This window comes from Cygnus olor, chromosome 1, assembly GCF_009769625.2.
Source record: "Cygnus olor isolate bCygOlo1 chromosome 1, bCygOlo1.pri.v2, whole genome shotgun sequence".
Taxonomy (NCBI): Eukaryota; Metazoa; Chordata; class Aves; order Anseriformes; family Anatidae; genus Cygnus; species Cygnus olor.
Window position 1 is genome coordinate 102,252,667 of NC_049169.1, and position 25,485 is coordinate 102,278,151.

Here is a 25,485-nt window from a genome sequence, read left to right on the forward strand (position 1 = left end):
CAGTATTGGAGGTTGAGGTGAGTCTAACTGGGAATGAGTGTCAAAAGCACCCCATTGTGACTGACCCTGAGGCTCTGTGCATCTTTGGCATAGACTACATCAGGAGAGGGTACTTCAAAGATCCAAAAAGGTACTGGTGGGCTTTGAACAAAGCCTTTGAACAAATTAAATGGGAGATAGTTTGTGCACTAGCCCTTGGGCCATCTGAGCAGGACAAGATGTAAAAAAATGTGCTTTACACCACAGCTGGGGAGAATGGCTCCACCTGGAGCCTCTGACAGAAAGAGCTAGGGGAGACTCAAGGTCAACCCCTAGAGTTTTACAGTTGGGAATACAGAGGATCCAAAGCCTACTACACTCCAACTGAAAAGATGTTACAGTGTATGAAGGGGTTTGAGCTGCTTCAGAAGTGGTTGATACTGAAACACAGCTCCTCTGGCATCCTGACTAATGGTGCTGGGCTGGATGTTCAAAGGGAGGGTCCCCTCTACACATCATGCAACTGATGTTAGATGGAGTAAGTGGGTTGCACAGCAGGCTCGAATAGGAAACCCCAGCTACCCAGGAATCTTGGAAGTGATTGTGGACTGTCCAGAAGGCAAAGATTTTTGAATATCACCAGAGGAGGAGGAAGTGACACGTGCTGAAGAAGCACCGATGCATAATAACATACCAGAAAATGAGAATATGCCTTCTTCGCCAATGGGTCCTGTTGCATCAAGAGAAAGCACTGGAAGTGAAAAACTGCTGTATGGAGCACTACGAAACAATTTGCAGAAACTGCTGAAGGAGAAGGTGAACCAAGCCAATTTGCAGAAGTGAAGGCCATCCAGTTGGCTTTAGATAGTGCTGAATGGGAAAAGTGGCCAGTGCTCTAGCTCTAGACTGACTCATGGGTGGTAGCAAATGCCCTGGGGTGGTGGTTACAACAGTGGAAGCAGAGCGACTGGCAGCACAGAGGCAAACCCATCTGGGGTGCCACACTGGGGCAAGATATTGCTGTCTGGGGAGAGAACCTGGTTGTAAAAGTACATTATGTAGATGCTCACATACCCAAGAGTCGGGCCACTGAAGAACATCAAAACAACCAGCAGGTGGATCAGGCTGCTAAGATTGAAGTGGCTCAGGTGGATCTGGACTGGCAACATAAAGGTGAATTTTTTATAGCTCAATGGGACCTTGACACCTCAGGCCATCAAGGCAGAGATGCAACATAAAGATGGGCTCACAATCAAGGGGTGGGCCTGACCATGGACACTACTGCACAGGTTATTCATGATTGTGAAACGTGCTGCAATCAAGCAAGCCAAGCAGTTAAAGCCTTTCTGGTATGGAAGACAATTGCTAAAACATAAATATGGGGAAGCCTGGCAGATTGATTATATCACACTCCCTCAAACACGCAGTGGCAAGCGCCACGTACTTAACAGTAGTAGAAGCAACCACCACATGGTTAGAAACATAACCATGTGCCCCACGACACTGCCCAGAACACTATCCTGGGCCTTGAAAAGCAAGTCCTATGGAGACATGGCACCCCAGAAAGAACTGAGTGAGACAATGGGATTCATTTCCGAAACAACCTCACAGACACTTGGGCCAAAGAGCACAGTATTGAGTGGGTATATCACATCCCCTATCATGCACCAGCCTCTGGAAAAATCAATCAATACAATGGCCTGTTAAAATACTACACTGAAGGCAGGTAAACAGCTGGGTGTGATTCCACTAAAAAGTTACACCACCATGCATCCACATAAGGCAACTGAACAAAAGTCATGCAGATTACCCTAAACCCATTAGTGACCTAACTTTCACAGAATCGGACTCAAGGAAAAGGGCTCAAGAATTCATGTAGTATGAATTCTCTCCGAAAGCAGTATCAACAGATAGAGACAGCTGCTCAGCAGGAATCTGCATATCAGTTCCAACCCTGACAGATGTTGCATGCCACATTCACAGCTGGGAAACAGAAGAGATGCCGTGTAACTACTCCCCAACAGACCAGCAGAAGTAATACACTATTTCTCACTGCACTGTGGGAAGTATTTTATGTCTGCCAAGCCTCACAAAAATTGCAGTAAAATCTACTTACTGTCCAGGGCTGTACTCTCCATCTGAGTAGCTTGCAAAATACATGTTCCTAAAAGCCTCCAAGGGTGGAAATTCTGCACCTTCTTCAGTCAATAGTTAAATGTCTGTCCTTTCCTCAGTGTTAAGAACACTTACCATGAGCCTCCTTTGCTACTTACTTCTTGTCTGTGCTTAACTTCTGCAACCTCAGTAGTGCTCTTTGTTTCCTCATTACAATATAAAACCAGTATCGTGGATTCCTATTACTGGTTTTATTTTTTTGTTGGTTCTAATACCAAGTTAAGTGAAAACAATATTGTTGTGTTTGTACAGAGTCTGTTTGTAGCCTATCTCTTCCCTACAGTCTGTCCTGCAACACCAGCAGTCATTTTCTCTGCACCAAGACAAAATGATCATGGCAACATAAATCCAAAGGAATTCAGTCTCCTGGAACTTTTCTGCCTCAGCATCTGTGCTGACACTGCAAATAGGGAGTAAGCAGCAAAACTGCTTTTCTGTACCAGAAACCCCTACCCACTAAAGACTGGACAGAAGCTCATTTCTCACAGCTTCACAGAAAACTATCTGTTGGCAACCAATTTCACACCTTACCAACTTGGGCTGGGTGCAAACCAATAATACAGATGTACAGAGACTATTATAAATCATTAAATACATGTAATCTGTCCTCCTTTACTTTTTTCCTTAAAAAAAGTGGAAGGATGGATTTAAAGGAAAAGGCCAAAAGGAGCACAGCTAGCAAGATAGATCGAGCTGCAATGCTCTACAACTTGAAAGGTTTAAGAGCAATTCAGAGAACTACCTTCAAGTTTCCATATATAGAAACTCATCTTGCACAGAAGTGACCCACAAAGGCTCTTTCATTCATTAAGATTTATGGTTACTCTTAGTCAGCATTACTTCTGCATCTATTTTAGCACAAGAGTTTCTTACTTCAGTACATAGACACTAAGACCACTTAGGAAACAAATGGATTAACTTTTAAACATAATGAATGCATCACAATATATATTAAAATGGAAGGTCTTCGTATCCCTTAGGGCCTTATCTAAATGTTCATCAGCCTTCTCACATCAGCAAAGCTTTTATTAGAAAGCAACAAACAGTACATGATGGAGAGACCACCCATCAGGTATTCCCTCTCACAGCTGCTCATGTGCAGAGATCCCTGAGGTTTATTTCATTATAACAATTATTTATTTTTTTTAATTTCCATTTTTCCAGAAGACAGATAGGAGCCATATATGCTTTTAGCTATAGCTCCTCACAAAATGAGGTAAAAATCTCCCCAACCATCATTTTTTAACATATAACAATGAAAATTAAGTTCCACATTTAGCAGCTGTACCACCTGTTGGTGAAAAATTCCGCACGGACTCCAAGGATGGGATCTCATGGCTATTGGAACTGAGACAGATCAAAGCTGCTTGTTTTTTATGGTCTACATTTGCAAAGGATTGAATATAACTGGATTAGTGGTAAAACACTACAGTTCAGAGTAAAACGACGTTAATTTTCTTTGCTTGGAAAAGGTTCTTTTTCTTGTAATTACAATAAAATGCAAGCCAACTTTAGGGCTATGAGGGAGCAACCATGAGGAGAAACACAGTAACAAACCTTCAGTGGGATATGAATTTGGAAGAATAATCCCGGTATGTTCAGAATGAACAACACCACTTTCACCTCCTCTGATGAAAGTTCACACAGCTTATAGCTCTACTAAAGCATTTGAAACAGGAGGGAGGGAAGGGAATCACAGCACGATTGAGAAGGAATGTATGTTGCCTCTGATGAATGGCTCAATGCCCAGGCAGCTGCTGTAAGAATGCCAAAAGAGGGACCTTCATTGCTTCAGCTGGATCCCTCTTGAAGTTTTGAATTACAGATACTTCACTTCATGGGATTCTGCTGCAACATGGCAATGCAGTGACTGCTTGCTCCATGTGTCTTTTTCATTCTGAAACTGAAACCCTGATGGGAAACTAGCCTCTCCAAAAGCCTTGCATAGCAGCTAAAAATATAGTTCAGCATTTTCACAACCGATCTTGCAGAAATTAACAGTATCCCAAATCTTTGTTCATCTTTCAAATGCAAAAACCTACATCAATATTATAATTGACTTTATATAGCCATTTTTTTTTAATGTAAAAATTAAAAAGCTAAGGTGTGCAAAGCAACTGAAAGAAAATGAATTCTTAAAATAGGGTGAACAACTTGGAGGGTGATTGCTTCATTTTAAATACAAGCTATGCCATTTTCCACACAGTAAACAAGGTGAGTAAAAAAATAAATCATATATACCTGCTAGTATAAGACATATTTTTCATATAAAAGTAAATTACTAAAAATTCAAATGATGACAAGTTCTAACATCTAAAAAAATCCAAGCTACTAAAATATCTTGAATTATATAAACGTATTTAAGCATTCCAGTTTTGCTGTTAAACGAAGTGGGGAGTCTAACTGAGGGATGTCATCTTTGATAGCAGCAATATTTTCCAGAGACTACTGCTTTGGTCGGCCTCTTCTCATAGATAACTAGTGACAGGACAAGAGGGAATGGCCTCAAGTTGTGCCAGGTGAGGTTTAGGTTGGAAATCAGAAGACATTTCTTCTCAGAAAGAGTAGTCAGTAGGATGCAGTCAAACAGTCTTGGGTTCAAATGCAAGGTGTAGGTGGGTACTCACACTGAAGCACTAACCATCAGGCATACTACTTATGGTACTATGTATATACACAAGATCTAATGCTTTGGTACTTCTGAGTGCCACTGCACCATGATTTTTTATTTACTTTTTGATGATTTCTTTTCCCCAAATAAAGAATACATTGACATTGAGTACAAATAATTATAGTAAGTTTTTCACAGTCTGTCAGTTCATATTAAACTACTGCCCATAGCCTTAGATAGTCACTATGAAAAGTCAACAGCAATAGAGATCTCACCAAATATCAGCATTTGTATGGACCTCTCCCATCATGTACGAACACGTTAATGAAAGCTGGTAAAAACAATAGAATTTTCCCACATATGTGGCCACTCCCATTTCCAGTGTTATGATCTGTGACTTGACAGCATTTCAACCACTTGTACGAGGTTTTGTCTTTTTTTTTTAATATGGTAGCAGAGTTTCACTTCAAACAATAGACTTAAGTAACATTCAGTCATTCATTTTATTAAATGGTGCTACATCATCAGCAACCTATAATCATTTTAGTGTGCAAATGTGGTAGTCAGAATAAAAGTCTTAAATTTATGCAATGTTCCAACACCTTTGGCATAATTCATACGCTCCTAGATATTTTGCATGATAATGCAGCTTGTACAAAACCTGACAGCTCTAGAAAATGTATTGTATTATAAAGTACCCAGCAGAAGATTTATTGCATTTATAAGATTCCTATCACCCAGCACTATGCAATCAAATTCAATATAAATTATCACAATACAAAAAAAAAAAGATCCAATTAAGTCCAAACTGCTAGCCAATCAGAGGAAAAGGATCTTGCATTAAACAGCTACCACTCATAGCTCTTAATATTGTGTCATATTTCTTGAATATGCCTGCCTATGTGTTATAGTCTCACTTCCAATAAGTTTACAATTACAATACATTCATCTTTACATATAAAGCATCTAACCCTCAAGGTTGATATCAAGACTACAAAACCTAAAAATCCTGAAATCTCCGGGGTGGTGCTTATACGAACATCATGAATTTCCAGACTTAGGACTTCCCATCAGCTACAGATATCCCACCCTTTCAGTGAAGAAAGTTCCACTCTCAAGGGCTGAGGCATGAGCAAATGCTTTCATCCAACTCAGGCACTCAACTGTGTAGAAAGACAAGAACCCTCATATCCTGAGAGTACAAATAATGTAACTCTTTCTACACCCAAACTCCAGCTACACTCCTAAGACAATTTAGTATGCAGCTACAACATAGCTAAAAGCTGACACATCAAGAGCACTCTGTCAAATCAAGACATAATCCCGTTTTGTTCTTGCCCCAGCCCAGTGCTAGCAGGTCCTTACTAATTTGCTGACCGTCTCACACAGCAGTCCTTACAAGCATTGTGCTAACTAGGGAAATAGTTACTTGGAAACTTGCAACACGAGAGGTTCCATCTAAATATCAGGGAGAATTTCTTAACTGTGCAAGTGACTGAGCACTAGAACAGGTTGGCCACAGAGATCTTTGAAAGCCACCTGGACACATTCCTGGGTAACTGCTTGAGCAGGGGGCTTGTACCAGATAACCTCCTGAGGTCCCTTCCAACCTCAACCATTCTGTGACTCTGTGATCTTGTGAATGACAACAATAACCTTAACAGGGCCCAAATTTCACCTTAGCTGTTTTGTTGATGGGATTCTTGTAAAACCTACAGGGCTAACCATTAAGAGGAAGCAGATAACAGTCAAAGTAGCAGAGGATAAAACTTCCAGGAACTGCTTTGATGTCATCTACTTACAGAGAAAAGTCTGAATAGTAAATTAGCCGCTTGGTATCAGAACTCTGAGATCACCAAAAAAAAAAAAAAAAGAAAAGAAAAAAGACATCAGAGATTCAAAATAATATCTATGATGAATGTGAACTATCTGGCATTTCTCAGGTGTTCTATGAAGTTATCAAAACTGAATAACAAACAGATTATTTGGGTGATTTTTTGAAAGAAATCAACCATTAAGAATGTCAAGCAGGAACTCTTCAGATAAACATAGAAACCTCACACCCCAAACATAACAAGGATTGGATTAATTCTTCCTGGTCCAAGCTAAGAATACTAACTTTTGAAATTTGTTTGCTTAAAGTTCTGAAATACAAATTTAAGCTCAATTTCTAAAACTGTCAATTATCCACAATCTTGTTAAAAAAATATTTTAATAAAAAAAGATGGAAACATATTCAAGTCTGTATTTTAAAAGCGCAAAAGTTTTAAAATGCTGGCCTAAACATAGCTATATTGAGAGTGGCCCTTATCTCATCTGTTTTGAATCAAAAGAAACTATGAGGATTAGCTTTTGGAATAAGAAAAAAAAAAAAAGTAGAAGACTAAACAGATTTGTCAATTTGTCTTGAAGTGAAAGCAAATTTTAAATTCAATCTAAAGTTTACAACTAGCTTAAATACTCATAAACAGTTTTGCATTTTTTTCCTACTTAAGCTGAACTTTTTTTTTCAAGGTACACTAACTGTAACACAATTTTTGACACCAACTTTAACGGATGAAAACACTAGGAATGAGGAAAAAATCTTTTGTGTGAGAATCAAGCACTAAACCTTAATACAACTAATGACTCTTGCATTAAACAAAAAAAGGAAGCTAGGGCTGCAATAATGCTGTCTTAAAATTAAAAACTAGAAATAAAATATTTCCTGAACACATAATGAGGTAGGAAAGACATACGTCAACATATGTTCCTTCAACCAAATGGCAATGATCCATCATCATACCCTGAGTTGGTTATTCTTAGAGGTACACTAACATTCAAAATAAAGAAGGCACTGAAGTTCCTGAGGGTGACAGGAAACCCAGCAGAGTAAGAAATTTTAGACAGTTATTTACAGATATTTTCCTGTGAGAAAAGAATGGTAAGAATGCAGCTTGAACATTGACAAATCCACTAGAATATCAGTCCGCCTGTTATAGTCAGCAGATTTGGAAGGGTATACAGTGGGGCTGGAAATTCAAACTTTAGCTTGTAATCAGAAAAATCCTACTTCAGAAATTTGAGCCAGCAGCTAGAAACATGTAATATAATACAGCCCTCTCCTAAAAAGATACCCAGCTAGAGGGATCTTATACTTGTGTGAAGTCTATGACTACATGGCAAGGGGAAAAAAAAAAAAAAGCCAGCAACACTGAAGCCCTTTATTATTCTGCAGAAACCTAATCATAAGTGAATGACATGGACAAGATCTGCATTTCCTTCCTTTTTCTTCTTTGGGAATGGTGCTGCTGATTGTGTGTGCAATTCTACCATTAGGATGTTGACAGAGCAGAAGTTAAAGACGCATGCATGGTAAACAAATGAGAACAAACAAATTTTAAAATAAAATTATTCAAAATGTTTATTCAGTTTGTTTATGAAGCAATTATTCAGAATGTTTAGGCAAGTCTAAATGTTGAACTTACTACTAGTTACTAATGCCAACTAGGAAGGTACATGCAAAGGGGTTCTACACAAGATCCATTTCATATCCTGCAAATAACCAAGAATTTAATTGTTCAGTTTAAGAATGAAAAGTACAGTAAAGTCCAGAATTAACTTACTTCCTTGGTGCATAGCAAAGACATGCTATTTTATTTTATTCTCTTAACATACCTATACACCCACCAGGAACATCACTATTCAGTGTTGATTTTCCAGAGTACCAGTGGTTATTCAAGGAACACTGCCAAATACAGCACACTATACAGAAGCTGCAATGAGCTTCTGCCAGGAAGCAGCTCATGTGTAAGTCAGTCTAGGCTTCCTGGGGGAAAAAAAATAAATAAATATATATTTATAAATAATAAAACTGAAGGAACAGATTTGGAAATTACTGGTCAGCCAGAAAAAGCAGACAGGACTTGATAAGACTTGTAAAAGTCCATAAAAAACTGTTAACAGAACAAACCAGGTAAGTGTTCCACATCCCCTGCACAAGCTGGCAATCAGTTTTCAACACTTGTTTTCAGAAGATCAGTACTTGCAGAGTTTAAATGCATTGTTTAAAGTGCATTTAAACAATCACAGCCTCTGTGAAAAGGAACACAAAGTAAAAACACACTTTTGGCATTGCTTTCTGTGAATGTCAACCATACCAGATGCAGCTTTCAACCACTGGCATTCAAGACCAAGTGGAAGAAGGCTGAGCATTCTCTCCTGAATGGAGCACATCAAAATCATGAGGCCAATAAGTCACAGGCAGCTTAAGAAAGCAAATCCCTCCTGACTAGTAAAAGTCAGAAACAGAAAGATCCATCCAAGATGGTCACAAAGTCATTGCATTCCCCTTAACTCAAAATGTGCTGAGTATTACTCATGTACTAGGAGACACCACCTGCAGTCGTCAGGACTTCTTAGAATCTCATGAGGATTTCCATTTAGGATGTCTTTGACTTAGAGAAACAAAGGTAAGCATCACAATTATTCACTTCTGCCTTCATATCACCAAACACTCTGTAGTGCAGTGCATCCTTTTTGAAGCACTAATACACAGAATGTACACATACAGTCCTCGTCACTGGGGAATTCCAAGCTCTGTGTAGTAGAGGAGCACTCGCTTAAGCTTCATGCAGTGAAGCCATACTGCATTCAACAAACACTCATCCTGCTTAAGTCACCCAGCAAGATACTGCTTTTACTCTGAGCTACCAAAGTTATTAAGAATTTCATGAAGCTGTATTTGCCATCATGACTTCCCCTCCTTCACCTCTCCTTGAGCATCTCACACTAGATACTACTACTAGACAGGATGAGACATGAATGTGTACCAGCTTTGCTGGCAAAGAACTCACAGTTAGGGGACATGCATTCATGCCAACACCTGCTAACGTATCTATGGACTTTACAACCAATGACCAGCAGCTGTTAACCAACACAAGTAACTAAACCTATAGACTGAGTGACACCACAATACATTCACTTCATTAACATCTTTTTTCAGAAAGATGTGCAACAGAGGTGATTGTTGTGCTTCTTGCAGACTATCTCTGTGGAACCCCCAAAGGTTCAAATCTCTCCACATACATTGCTCAACTTCTAATTTTTGCCTTCATTAATATATGGGTGTTGGTCTGCTTGTGTCTTCAAAGCAAAAGGCAGGAGTACCTTAGTTATCTATAGCAGCAGCAAGGAGAGAACTAGCACCTGCAAGCAGAACAGTGGCAAGATACAAAGTAGAAAATTATTTCAGTGATGCTGAGAAGTTTCTGAATAAATGCCTATCCACAGCTGAGAATCAACAATTATCCAGAACTGAAGTTATCACATTAGTGAAGATTGAACAGTCATTCACAGAAAAATTCCTTTTATCCTAATACTAAACAGGATCTCCTCTTTCCAAAGACTTTAGTTACATCGTTTCAAAGTCATTACCTACCCCTTCTCCAATCTGTCCATCATAATGCATTAACCCTAGAGACAGCCAAATGAGATGTTCACACGACTTGATCTACTCAACTGACTAAGTAATACAGCTTCCAATGCTTCACTGCAGTATTCCTCTGACTGTGTTGGATTCTGTACAACTCACAGTACTACTCTTCTGTGTTTATAACAGCACTGCTGGCATTGTGCTCACTGTCTTTGTTTTTTCAAGGCACCGAAACATGCTAGGCCCTTGCTTTGTCAGAGAATACTATAACAAGGATACACAGCAAAAATAAATACCACTAAGAATATGCCAGTAGGAGTGTGACAATCAACATTAATAAAATATAGCAGCAGCAAAAAGACAAGTAGGGAAAATGTGAGCCCACTACAGATTAGTGCTGGGGACCTGGAAACAAGTTACACAGAAAAACCCAAGGTATTCAGGGCTTTCTTCACCTTGGTCTTTACTGGTAAAACTCACCTCATGGAATCTCAGGTCCCTGTGACCAGTGAGAAAATACAGAGCAAGCGTGACTTTGGTAAAGGAGGATCCAGAACTATCCAAGAGTTGTGCAAACACCGTTGCTACTTTCTGAGACAAAAAAATAAAAGATGACAAGTCCAGTGAGAAGTAGTTTACTTTAAACTGTCTTAGACTGCACAAAGTAAGGTAATGTTTGCACAACAGAATTCATAATGTGCATCCATTCTTGAAATGAGCCAATAAACAATGGCATGTAACACTGAGCATATATTTGCAATGATCAGGCATGTGAAGAGCATAGAAGTTCTGCATCACGGATCACATACGTTCCATCACTTTATTTTATACATCCAAGGCCACATCATTTCTTTTGGCACATACATACCACATAATAGTTAGGTGCTTGTTCTAGACTTGTCACCTGTGCTCCCACAGAGAGACAATGAAAGCACTTGCTACAGGATGGGAAATGGGAAGACATGCAGAGGAGCTGAACAAGTAATGAGAAAAATGTAGAACGCAAAGTGCAGAACCATATAAAAGAACAATACGAAGGCAAGTACACCAGGGACAAGGCAGAAAAGAAGACATCAGGCAGAAGGAACTTCACAAAAGCAGTTGATTCAACACACACATTTACACTAACCTAAAATCAGCTGGGGGGAGGGAGAGATGAGTAAGAACATTAAAATGGGCAGGGGCTGAATTCCTGAAAAACATTTTTTTAGGATAAAACATCCAATATCTGATACACCAATGGCAGTTAATGAGTGACATCACACTAAAACTGCCAAATGGAATACGTATGCTGACATCCAGTGTTAAATCAAATATTGATAAGGCTAACTACAGTGCAAAGGCATTTGATCAGTAGATCATAGCAACAAAAAAGCTTAACAACCTTCTGACAGCTAGTCTGCAAGTCACACCATTCAACATTTCCGCATGTTGTATGTGCCTCTTACCAAGGAATCCAGCTTTCCAACATTCGAAGGTATAAGGATCATTTTGGATACAGATCATCTAACAATAATACATATGCAAGGCACATGACTGTCATTCCCCTTAGTACAGAAGGGGCTGTGACATTAATGTAAAATGTGGTTATTTGGAGACAGTGATGAAATTCCAACAGCTGCAGCAGACTAGAGGGTGGGAAAAAATATGAGAGAAAAGAGACAGGAGTGGGGATATTGGAGGTCTGGAGCCAAGCTAACAGCTGGATCACAACAGCTCAAGATGAGAGTTTTCTTGGGAACTCCCACACCATTTTCATACCTATTATATTTTACCAGCTATAGGAAAGAAAGTAGTAGTGCATAAATGACCTACACTTGTTCTCATCAACCCTGTCAGGTCATCATGCACCACATCATGAATCTCCTTCATATAAACACTTAAACACACTGATGATGAACAGTACAGAAAATTTCTTCACAGAAAAAATAAATGCAAAAATGACCAGAAACAAAGCCAAGCATCAATCACTACCACGTCCTACACAAAGAAGTTCTGTAGCCACCCAGTATTTGAAAATTCTTGAATAAGAGAATAAGAGTCATGCAAAAACAGAAATGATAAAAAAAAAAAGTCATAAGTTCTTTAGGGGAATAATTGGTACCAAAGGTTGAGGTCTACTTATTCACATTCCTGTAGATGGTGACTGTGACTCTGACACACAGAGCACAGAAAGACAAGGACAGGTGGGGGAACACCAGTAACACATTGAAAAGTTACTCCCAGGGCCATGAAAGGAGATCAATCAGCCCCTCAAAGGCTTTTATCTACATGCATGTACACGCATGCAAACGTATGCACAGAGCACAACAGCAGGCAGGGGTACCCCATCAATCGTCAGAAAGTGGAGTCTCCCTCTCCCTATCCCAGGCTGTCCCACCAACACCATTGCCCAGACGTGACACCCATCAGATGAGTCAACTGAAGAGGCTCTCAGGGTCACCTTACAGAAGTTACTGCCAAGGAGTATGCAACACGTTGTGGGATGCAAAGGAATAGCATACAGAAAGCAGCGAAAAGAAGCCCAAATACATGGACTGCACAGCATGCACTATTATGGGTTCAGAAAATTCCTACAGTTCTGACACGGACATTACAAAATCATAGGCAAGTGGCAAGTTTCTGTTTTTCCTGCCTTGTCAAAACAAAAGCCACAAAACAGCTCTTACTTTGACAAGGAGACAATTCAAATGCCCACATCAGCTGCAAATTCCAAAGTGTTTCTAGCATGCCAAGTTGACAATGTATTTAAGTACAAACAGAGGAAGCCACTATCTATTGGCAGGAAATTAGGAAAGGTTAGAAGATGAAAGAATTAACTGCATGGCTATTACTATAAAGTCAAGTGTGTAACGCTAGGTAGTGCCAAGGAATGAGTGCAATTCCTTAGATACACCAGTACATATGTCCAGGGTTATTTCCTTTACGATTGTACTGCATGTTTTGGAATTGCAGACATTTTGTTAAATGCCAGTGTATACTTGTGAAGCCGGGAGGGGAGGGGGGGTGTCTGAGAAGACATTTTCTGGTCTATAGGCCTGTGAAAAATAAGTTTGAAAAAGTTTAATGGCAAATAACACAAACACAAAACAGCTTTAAAATAAAATGAGTGTCACAGAGATGGGACAAAGCCTTAATATACCCCTTTCCGCCTTATGTCCCATCTCTAGTTCCCTCACTTCAAACTAACACCAGTCTTGCTTCCATCATACTGTTGGTGCACCTGAATTTCTAGTGCATAAGAATGAACCAAAGTAAACAATATATACAAACGAAACAAACACGTTTAAAAACATTCTTCACATGGTACAAGAGAAAAAAAATATATATTCGTTTGTTCTTTTTCTCCATCCCTTATTTGCACGTTATGTTTATGACATGAGCTTTACACTGCATCAAGAAAGAGCAAAGAAAGCAAGCTTAAAGAAGGCCATCCTTAAACACATTAAATTTATTTATTGAATTGATTCTTCTTATACATGCTTTTAGACTAAGAAAAAAATGCACCTACTGGAGTAGCAGTGTAGTCAAACCACACTAGCAGCCACACTTCTTCTTTGTTCTGAAAGGACCATTATTTGAGTAAAGCATACGTGTTTTTTATTGTTTGTTTTTATCATTTTTTTTAATTATATTTTCAGACTATGCTCTCTTGTCATGTACATTTTAACGCTACATGAACAGACACAACATCCCTTTGTGTTGCTATACATCTCAGACACTTGCATGGTCCTGATCAAACAATGAGTTGGAGGAAAAAAGAGCTAAGCTTAACTCACTGGAATGAGTTCAGTGAGATATGAAGATGCACAGTGTGATTTTGTTTTCCCAGTCTAAGAATCTCAAAATAAGGTTTCAATGAGACATTGGCTCACACAATACAGTTTTGTTCAGTGCTTGTTTGGTTGTGTTTTTTCTGGTGGTGGTGGTGGTGGTGTGGTTTTTTTTTGGTGGGACAGTTTTTGTTTTCTTTTTAATGCAAACTGTACATCAAAATGCTTTATGTCATTAGATAAAAGAAGACAACAGCAAGAGGCATGAGGGAATGGCTGAGCCAGGATATGAGAGGGGAATTCACTCAGATAGACAGATACAGAGAAGTAATTGAGGATTTCTGCAGTGCAGAAGCTGCAGCTGTTGCACTGACAGTTATTAGACTGGGCTGAGGACCTAAGGAAGGCAAATTACAGAATCATTAAGGTTGGAAAAGACCTCCAAGATCATCTGGTCCAACCATACCCCTACCACAAATATTATCCACCAAACCAGGCCCCTAAGCACCAGGTCCAACCTTTCCTTAAACACCCCCAGGGACGGTGATTCTACCACCTCCCTGGGCAACCCGTTCCAATGCCTGACTACTCTTTCTGAGAAGAAATGTCTCCTAATTTCCAACCTGAACCTCCCCTGGTGCAACTTGAGGTCATTTCCTCTAGTCCTATCCACTAGTCCAGTCCCTATGGAATGGATTATCGACTTGAGGCCATTCCCTCTAGTCCTAGTTCACTCGCCAAGGTGATCAGCTCCGGGGTAGATGCGTTCTGCAGTGAAGCAGGGGATAGCAGCATGCAGAGGGTTTCCTGCATCAAAGCCACTTGAGACAGCCGACGAAGCCGCTGGGACCCGGCAGCCTTCATGAGGGCAGCTGATGAGCCACGGGCAGAGCCAGAAGCCCCTCCTGTGCCATAAAAAGGCAGCCCCTGGGGAGCACGAGCGACCACAAGTACAGTGAACAGAACAGGCAAACAGGGTGTGGGACATCAGTCAGGGTGTGGCACAGCAGTTTGCGCAGGCAAGGCAAGCAGGGAGAGCACTGAAGGTTGGCCAACTCATCCTGGGAGCGATGATGACCACACAGCAGAAAGCTGTGGCCTCATGGAGTTCGGCACCCAACACAGCTGATGCAGCCACCCAGACAGAGTTCCGGCAGAAACATGCTGCCACTGAGGTGTCAGGTTGCCAGATGTGCCCTACTCTTAAACCAGTACAGGACGGCAGTTGCAAGCACAGCTGTGAGAGGTGTGTCCAGGTTGAAGAACTGCGTCACCAGGTAGCAGAGCTTCAGGAGGAGGTGGGCAGGCTGAGGAGCATCAGGGAATCAGAGAAGGAGATTGGCTGGTGGAGTAGAGCTCTGCCATCCCTAAGACAGGCTCCTCAGCCAGCCACAGCCACTACGCAAGAAACGAAGGTTCCCCTACCCCCTCGAAAGGAGGCAGAGGGAGGGGATCTAAGAGACAGTGGGGAGTAGAAGCAGGTTTCCATTCGGCGCAGCGGCGAACCCCCTACTGCCTACATCACCTTCCCAGGTGCCCCTACACAACAGGTATGAGGCTCTGGAACTGGATGGGCAAGCCAATGACGATGTAGACAAAGGTCCATCCACACTGGGGGAGTTGCCCAGGGCAAGTCAACCTATGCCCCACATCACAACAACCCCCACCAAGAAAAGAAGAAGGGTTATAGTCATAGGGGACTCCCTTCTGAAGTGAACGGAGGGCCTGATTTGCCATCCAGACCCAACCCATACAGAAGTCTTCTGTCTCCCTGGGGCATGGGTAAGAGATGTCACTCAGAGAGTCACTCATCTGGTACTCCCCCCTCTGATTATTACCCTTTATTGATTTTTCAAGTTGGCAGTGATGAGGTGGCAAAGAGAAGCCCCAGAGCAATCAAAAGGGACTTTAGGGCTTTGGGGTGATTGGTTGAAGGATCAGGTGCTCAGGTAGTGTTTTCCTCCATCCTTCCAGTAGTGGGGATTAATATTGAAAGGAACAGGCGAACCCAGCTGATCAATATGTGGCTCCGAGGCTGGTGCCACCAACACAGTTTCAGGTTTCTTGATCATGGGCAGGTCTACATGACACCAAACCTACTAACTCCTGAGGGGGAGCACCTTTCTATGAGGGGGAAAAGGATTTTTGCCCAGGAATTAGCAGGGCTAATCGACAAGGCTTTAAACTAGATTTCAAGGGGGAAAGGGACAAAACCAGGCCCACCAGTGATAAGCTATGGGACTGCGTGCCAATTATTGAGGAACTGCATGCTGGTGAGGCCCTTCAGTCTGCCCCATGAGGGGCTGAATTGAATGAAAGGCATCTGAAGTGTTTCTATACATACACACACAGCATGAGAAATAAGCCTTTCAGCTCCCTGTAATGCTTGTATACTAATGCACATAGTATGGGAAACAAACAGGAAGAACTGGAGACCTGCATGCAATCACAAAGCTATGATCTCACTGATTCAATCGGGGATGTGGATACCATCAGGGATGCTGACAATAAGGTACAGGATGACACATCGTCCCGTTCACACCAGCTGAACACCAGAGCCAGCAAAGGATGCCCAGAGCCTAGAGAGGGAGCAGAGCTTAACAGGAGAGCTACCGTAGGCCCACATGGACGAGTTATAGTTGCCCATCCAGAAAGGCAGACACAATGGGAGCCCACCTCCAATGCCTCTATGTAAACGCACACAGCATGGGGAATAAACAAGGGGAACTGGAGATGTGCATGCAGTTGCAGGGTTATGATCTCATTGCAATTACTGAGACATGGTGGGACAGCTCTTGCAGTCCCAAAGCTGGGAAAAAAACAAGGAAACCTTGAAGAAAATAGGGAGGTCTGTAACTAGTGTAGTTTTTCTATAGTTTGTGTAGTCTTTTAGCTAAGAAAACAAGGAAAGAGAGAGACAGGTAGCCTTGAGCTAGCAGAAGCAAGGAAGACAAGGGATAAAAGGTAAAAAAACAAGGAGAAAAACAGCTCCAGACTGACCTATAGTAACCTTCTGCTCATTAACGGTCATTAACATATTAAAAATCACACCCATCAAAATGATAACATATGCTAATGTGGGATTTGGTCCCGTCGTGCTGTGGCGCTCCCCCCCAGCTGTTCCTCTGTCATGTGTAAACTCAGTAGAGATAAATTAGGTGAGCTGTAACAGCCAATCAGAAGTAGCCAAAGAGATAGTTTTCACAAGTTTGATGTGTATAAATGACAGTGATTCGAGTCAGAGCTGTGATTGCTTTGTGAAAGCACCTGATTCTGCAGAGTTATATAATTAAATATTTTATTAAAAGACCCTCATGTGGATTCCGACTCTGTGTGCTTATTGGTGCGGCTCATCATGCATGAACCTACAGACAACACTCTCATGACTGGAATGTGGCCATAGACAGCTTTGTGCTTCTTAGGAAGGACACACCAGGAAGGCGAGGTGGTTGAGTTCTTATGGGGGACTTTAACCACCCTGATATTTGCTGGGAAGACAACATAGCTCAGAACAAACAGTCCAGGAGCTTACTGCAGAACACTTGCAGGTAACTTCTTGACGCAGGTGGTAGGTGAGCCAACAAGGAGAGGGGTCCAGCAGCGGCTGGTACTAACAAAGCGATGGTCTAGTGAAGGTTGAGGGCTGCAGTGATCACGAGATGTTGGAGTTCAAGATCCTGCAAGGAGGAAGCAGGGCAAAAAGTAGGACTGCAACCCTGGATTTCAAGAGAGCTAACTTTGACCTCTTCAGGAACCTAATTGGAGGAATCCCCTGGGCCAGGGCCCTAGAGAGTAAGGGGGCCCTGGAGAGTTGGCTAATATTCAAGCACCACTTCGTCCAAGCTCAGGATCGGTGCATCCCTATGAGAAAGAAGTCAAGCAAGGGGGGCAGGAGACCTGTGTGGATAGGCAAGGAGCTCTTGGAAAACCTTAAACAGAAGAAGAAAGCATACATGATGTGGAAGAAAGGATAGACCACTTGGGTAGAATACAGGAACTATAGGAATATAGGAACATGAGAGGAACCTCATGAGGTTCAACAAGGGCAAGTGCAGGGTCCTACACCTGGGGAGGTGCAACCCCAGGCACCAGTACAGGCTGGGGGCTGACCTGCTGGAGAGCAGCTCTGCAAAAAGGGACCTGGGGGTCATGGTGGACAACAAGTTAACCGTGAGCCAGCAGTGTGCCCTTGTGGCCAAGAAGGCCAATGAGATCCTAGCCTGTATCAAAAGGACTGTGGACAGCATGTTGAGAGAGGTGGTCCTCTCCCTCTACTCAACACTGGTGAGGCCACACCTGGAATGCTGTGTCCAGTTCTGGGCTCCCCAGTACAAGAGGGATGTAGAACACCTAGAGGGTCCAGCGTAGAGCCACAAAGATGATTAAGGGACTGGAGCATCTGTCCTATGAGGAAAGACTAACCAAGCTGGGCCTGATTAGCCTAGAGAAGAGGAGATTGAGAGGGGATCTTATCAACCTCTACAAGTACCTGAGGGGACAATGTAAAGTCGATGGGGCCAAACTCTTCTCAGTGGTGGCATGATAGGACAAGGGGTAATGGGTATAAATTGAACCACAGGAGCTTTCATCTCCATATGAGAAAGAACCTCTTTACAGTTTGGGTGACAGAGCACTGGAACAGGCTGCCCAGAGAGGTTGTGGAGTCTCCTTCTTTGGAGATATTCAAAACCCACCTGGATGTGATCCTGTGTAACATGCTCTAGGTGACCCTGCTTGAGTAGGGGGGTTGGACTAGATGATCTCTGGAGGTTCCTTCCAACCTCAACCATTCTGGGATTCTGTGATTCTATCGCTAGTTATCTGCAAGAAGAGGCCAACCCCCAGCTCCCCACACCTTCCTTTCAGGTAGTTGTAGAGAGCAATGAGATCTCCCCTGAGCCTCCTCTTCTCCAGGCTAAACAAACCCAGTTCCCTCAGCCACTCCTCATAAGACTTGTGGTCCACACCCTTCGCCACCTTCAGAGCCCTTCTCTGGGCACACTCTAGGGCCTCAATGTCCTTCTTGTACTGACGGGTCCAAAACTGAACACAGTACTCAAGGTGTGACCTCATCACAGCTGAGTACAGGAGGACGATCACCTCCCTGGTCCTGCTGGCTACACTATTCCTGATACAAGCCAGGATGCCATTGGCCTTCTTGGCCTCCTGGGCACACTGCCAGCTCATGTTCAGACGAGCATCGACCAACACCCCCAGAACCTTTTCCTCTGCACAGCTTTCCAGCCACTCTGCCCCAAGCCTGTAGCACTGCATGGGGTTGTTGTGACCAAAGTGCAGGACCCGGTCTGTAGCCACGTTGAACCTCATCCCATTGGCCTCTGCCCATCGATCCAACCTGCCCAGGTCCCTCTGCAGGGCCTTCCTATCCTCTGGCAGATCAACACTTCCCCTCAACTTGGTGTTGTCTGATAGAACAGAGAAAGAACACAAGGCAAAGAAAAACAGAGTTCTTTCTGAATCAGCAGATTATTACAAGTTTTAGAAGTGGGGGAAATAAAACAGAGTAATTCTCACAAGAATTCTCACAAGTCAGCATCTTTTTTTTGTAGGAACAGAAGCTTGATCAAAATTTGTTAAACAAATAGTAGTAATGATGTAATTATATGAAACAAAAGCAAAATATGTTGAAGTTACTCTTTTACTTCTTTGTCTTGTATGGACATCCTTTATCTGCATACATGCTACATCAAATTATAGTAGAAAATACCATCCATACTTATTGGCTGCATGAGAGAGAATTTCAGTTTGTCAAGTTCATTATAAGCAGCATTGCGTTGGGCAGATGGAAATACTGAAGCAGAAACTGATAAAACTACTGGACCAACATCAAGAAGTAGGTCAAAGAATCAGGAATAGAATTTCCCATTCCATTGGTTACATCCTTTTGCACTGGGTCACAGATGTTTTATATAGCCAAGACACTCCTCATCAGCCCAGACTCCTACTAAAATGCTCTTTGAAGACTGCTGACCATTATTCTTCCTGTTTCTTCACTCCCAGTTCCTGGAGTGTTCTGATGTAAGAGGTGCTTTTAAGACACCAAAGTGAGAGTCAGTTGACCACCATTTGGAAGGCAATCAGAAACATGTTCTAGCACATGAATATGAATCAAAATCAGAACATGAATCCCACTCCTGTTCTGCAGCGGGATAGGAATGCGCAGCTGTTACTAAATCTCATTTCAAAGAGGCATCAGAAACTTGACCTTCATGACCACCACAAGCACATATTGAAATCCTCACTGGCAATTGGCCAGGTTCTTGGTGGTTAGGGCCACTGTGCATAAAATGTATCAGATAGCATACTGCCTTTTGTCATTTCTGGGAATTGGGTTAAATAAGAGGACTGCAATACTTACTCTCGACCCCACTGCCTTCCTACCTGAAATGGAGATGCAGCATTACTCTGTGGTCTTATGGAGCTGTTGCAAACAGATAAAACATCCCAGCATGCACTGCTTTGCTCTGATTCTAGTAACATTGAGTTATGGAATATGTGATGACACTCAACAGCAGACAAATAAATGCAGTACAGCACATTCAATAAAAGGAAATATCCATCAACAATAATTCCTTGTCTTTCAAATATTTAGTACTTATGTGTTAGAAAAGTTCTTGGTGGAAGCAGCAATAGCCTAGGCCTTGCACATACTTTATTACTAAAAAACAAAACAAACAAACAAACAAAAAAAAAAAAGGAAGCCACGCAGTAGGTAGGCGAATAGTGAATAAGCTTTTATGTAAAAGCTGTACCTTCAAATGAAGGCACATAGTTCAATGGCTCAAGCAAAAAAGCACGGCATATTGCCTGATGGAGATTTGCAGGTTCTCCTCTCAGCTGTCACATAGTTGGCTATGCAAGGTCACTTAGTGCTACCAATGCTTCAGGATACTATATGTGGAAGGGGAATAGTAATAAACATCCATCTTTATAACACACTTTGGGATCTTCAGTTCATTAAAGCTTCTATCCTTCAGCTGTCTAGGGCTTACATGGAAGAATAAGCAAAGAGTTGAAAATGGGGAGGAAAAAAAATGAGGGTTTAAGCTCATTATCCTTCTCAGCTGTTTGACCACCATATTTTCATTGCCTTTATTCTTTTTTCCTTCAAGAACATTTTGGCAATTCTATATTCCAGCTGTAGCTTTAGCTGAAGCTAAAGCAACATCTTTGTTGCTGACAAACAGTTGGAAATTTTGAGCCAATGAAAACAGAGATGTACAAGTTCACTATATGTTGGAGAACCAGTCACATAGTGATTATGAAAATTGGAGCCTTTTGTCCAGAGGACAGGATTTGCAGAAGCAAGAGAAACAGTGTAGTTTAAAATTAATATGCTTTAACAGCATCCCCAGTTGATTGCTGGAGAGTGTTTATTTTCACTTTCTCGACTTTTATATATCCTGCAGCTACTCTTTTGTGTTACTTCATCTCCATTGAGCCTGAGTCCCGTTCTGGTTTCAGTTCAAAAGAAAACTCATTTATAAAGCCTATCTTGAACCCCTTGGTATCAATATTTTTTGTGGTGTTTTTTTTTTTTCGCACAGCTCTGTGTATTTTAACACAGGATCAAGATGCTGTGTGGGCTGTAGCTGATACGTGCCAAAGGGACTTAACCAAGCCACATCCCATAACAGTCTGAACAGCTACAATCTCTGTTATCAGCTCAAGGATACCTCAAGGATCACCACTTCTGTATTCTGCATAGCAGATCCAGCCTACTGCATGTGAACAGTCTTCAAGCCACACAGCCTTTGCCAATACCCTTTAACAATGCTTACAGAAACAAGGAAATGAAAGAAGCTTGAAGCAAGGCTTAGAGCTCTAAGAACCACAATTGACTGAATGGGCAGAGTACAACACTGACCACAACTACTTCAGCAAGTACTGCCACCAGAAGGCCAGTGAAGGCTTGGGGTCATTTCTCTATGCTTCAATTTCACTAGTATAGCTGTGCTATTCACCTCAATTCCATCCTTAAATTTGCTTAGACTGGACATTTATATTGTATCATTACATCAGCAAAATTCTACTTGCCACTGTATCATCTTTCCATTTAAAGAACTGATTTAAACTACAACTCCAGCAGGAAGCTTACTGCTGTACATCTATGTTACCATAAAAGCTGGTCAAAGAAACTCTCTTTGTGCCAGATGCACAGGTGATTATTCCATCTAGTGTGCATGCTGAATTGTCCAGGCTACAGGGGTTATATACAATCAAAACACATATATTCATTCGATTTCAAGAAAAAAAAAATTAAAAGAAAAACAACATATCCACATTGTTTCCTGGAACTCGTTAAAATAAGTGTGCGCATTTGTTTCTACTGGTTGTCTTTCCTGTTCTTCCTATGCTTGTCGAGTTCCTCAATAGGTCGATAGTCAATTTAGGCATGCATACAAAGCTAAGCTAAGTCATTTACATGTCTAAGGACATATGCATACCATGAGTTCCTCACCTTATCTTTTCAGACACATCCTCCAGGCCTGGGTCATCATTTACACATACAAAGTTTCTAAACTTCCTTCCATCCAACTAAACATAGTAAAGGTTTGGTCTATCTGTTCATAAAACATTTCAGATTTGGCTCTATTGTTGTATCACAAAATATGCTCTTACAGACTTCCATTTCAACAAATACAACTTTGCTGTTAAAAAAAAAAAAAAAAAAACTTTTATTCATGTGGACATTCTAACGATCTCACCTGACCACTTAAGTAACTGAGAGCACAGGCTTTCTCCTAGTAGTTCCTCCCTGACAATCATAGAATAGTTTGGGTGGGAAAGGACCTTTAAAGATCATCTAGTCCAACCACTCTGTCATGGGCACTGCCACCTTCTGTAAGACCAGGCTGCTCCAAGCCCCATCCAGGACAACTTTGAACACTTCCAATGATGAGACATCTGCTACTTCTCTGGGCAACCTCTTCCAGCATCTAACCACCCTCATACTAAATAATTCCTTCCTTATATCTAACCTAAATCTACCTTCTTTGAGTTTAAAACCACTGCCCCATCTCCTGTCACTACACACCCTGATAAAGAGTCTCTCACCATCTTTCTTATAGGCCCACTTCATGTATTAGAAGGCCACAATAAGGTCTCCCCAGAGCCTTCTCTTCTCCAGGATACAATAAAAACACAACTCTTTCAACCTTTCTTCATAGGAGAGGTGCTCTAGCCCACTGATCATTTTCACGGCCCTCCTCTGGACCTGCTCTAACAGGCCAATGACTTTCTCATACTGGGGACCCCAGAACTGGATGCAGTACTCCTGGTGGGGTCTCATGAGAATACTGAGGGAGAATCACCTCCCTCAAACTGCTGGTTACATTTCTTTTGAGGTAGTCAAGGATGCAATTGACTTTCTGGGCTGCCAGCGCATGTTGCTGGCTCATGTCCAATTTTACATCCACCAGTAGCCCCAAGTCCTTCTCTGCAGGGCTGCTCTTCATTACCTCATCACCCAGTCTGCGTTGACATTGGCCATTGTCTCAACCCAGGTGCTAGACCTTGTACTTGGCCTTGCTGAACTTGCTAAGGTTCACATAGGACCACTCCTCAAGCCTGCCAAGGTCCTTCTGGATGGCATCCCTTCCCTTTGAAGTTTCAACTTCACCATTGAGCTTGGTGTCATCCACAAATTTGCTAAATCAATCCCACTCCCTGTGTCACTGATGAAGATATTTAATAGTATTGCTCCCAGTACAGATCCTTGAAGGACATTGTTCGCTACTGGTTTCCACTTGGACACTAACTGTCCACTTGAGCCATTAACTGTAACTCTTTGGACACAGGTATCCAGCCAATTCTTTAGCCATCTAACAGCCAGCCCATCCATCAAACTCATAGCCCTCCGATTTAGCGGCAAGAATGTTATGAGGGACTGTATCAAAGGCCTTACAGAAGTCCAGGTATATTATATCAATAGCTCTTCCCTTGTCCACTATTGTAATCGCTCCATCGTGGAAGGCAACTAGATGAGTCAGGCATGATATAGCTTCCAGGAGGATCTGTTCCATGATCTTACCAGGCACTGAGGTGTGGCTGACTAGTCAGTAGTTCTGTGGGTCCTCCTTATTTCTCTTTTTAAAAGTCGGTACAATATTCCCTTTTCTCCAGTCAAATAAATCATACACTACACATCCCAATAATCACAAAACTGTTTACACAACTGTTGGTTTATACATAAAAACATGATGTCACCTTTCAACATAAAATATACCTTACATACCCTGTTAAAAAAGAGAGGTGCCCTCCCTGTTTTGTTTCTTTAAAAAACATGTAATTAAAGTGCATTATCAAAGTGCAATCACCTACCTCTTGAAATATCTTCAAATGCTTCTACACTCAAAGCTTCTAAAACCATCTATTTAGAAACCATTGAAAACAACTTTCTGTATTAAAAAATAAATTATTTTCTTCTCATTCAAAACATTTCCCACCATTTCCTTCTGGTTTTATAACCTGAAACTAAAAATATCCCAGATATTTCTAGAAGTCAAATGTCTTTCCTACAAATAAGACATGCAGATCAGATTTTAAGCAAACGAGAACATAAAAGTGGCCTTATACAGAAGGAAGCAGCCATAGGATTTTTTTTTTAGGATCAGAACCTCATAGTGCAGAAGTGGTAATCCAGTGTTCTGTGTCACCAAGATGCAAGTAATATCTGAGTGGTTTAGATACCAACATTGTTACTGTCAATTCCCACAGTGTTAGATCAGGAAGTATACTAAGCAACCACAACTGAGTTCATCTGTAAGAAATTCAAGCACTGTATGACTCGTCAAAAAGAAGTCTTCCTGCAAACAGATTTCTTTTTGTTAGTTTTGTGCTTTTGCTTTTGTTTTTACTGTGTGTTACAATCATTGTATCTGACCCACTGTAAAAAAAATATTATGACAGGGTTGGTTGTGGGAAGCAGTAACTAACTACAAATCAAAGCTGCTTGAAAATAAAATGACTGTAGTTCTGCTTCAGTATTAGAGAATGACTTTACTGTAAAACAAATAAACCTATTGTGCATTGCTCTCTTCTCACCCAAAAGTCTTCTATAAAAATGAAATGTAATATTATGCCACTTCACAATGTATCAGGTTTTCCTGTCTGTAAAAGGACAACTAAAGGCTGTACTAGATGCTTCTTTATCAGAAAGCTGTAAGAAACTGGAGCAAGACAGGAGGCTTTTGTTATTCATAATGCTTCCATGTTTGTTCTCAGGCATTTAACACTCCTAGGGAGGAAGACACCATTATGCTAGTTCCTCACAGACTTAACCAATGTACAAGACAAATTTAATCTGTTCTGATTACCAGTCGAACCAATGGAGCGGTGCTATTACAGGTGACGGTCCAATGCATTCTATACAGAAAGAGGAACAGAGGTAAACAAGCAGTACCTTTTTGCTGCTGCAAAACTCTTCCAGCAAGAGCTGTTTCTCAACTGCTGATCTGCCAGAGATAGTGGGATTATGGAGGAAAATCTACATATTCCGCTTTTATGTCTCC

General features: G+C 41.5%; 1 protein-coding gene across 7 annotated transcripts in view; it reads right to left on the reverse strand.

Annotated features, from left to right (window-relative positions):
• TSPAN9 (tetraspanin 9) overlaps positions 1 to 25,485 on the reverse strand; it is a 183,160-nt gene that overhangs the window by 124,670 nt on the left and 33,005 nt on the right. Inside the window, exon 1 of one of the 7 annotated variants that reach the window (XM_040574384.1) lies at positions 24,296 to 24,314. The exons of 5 other annotated variants lie outside the window; for them this stretch is intronic. The gene's annotated coding sequence lies outside the window, so the exon portion shown is untranslated. Of the gene's footprint in view, positions 1 to 10,658; positions 10,679 to 24,295; positions 24,315 to 25,485 lie in introns of those variants that run through there. One more of the 7 variants, XM_040574424.1, reaches the window with a different exon arrangement.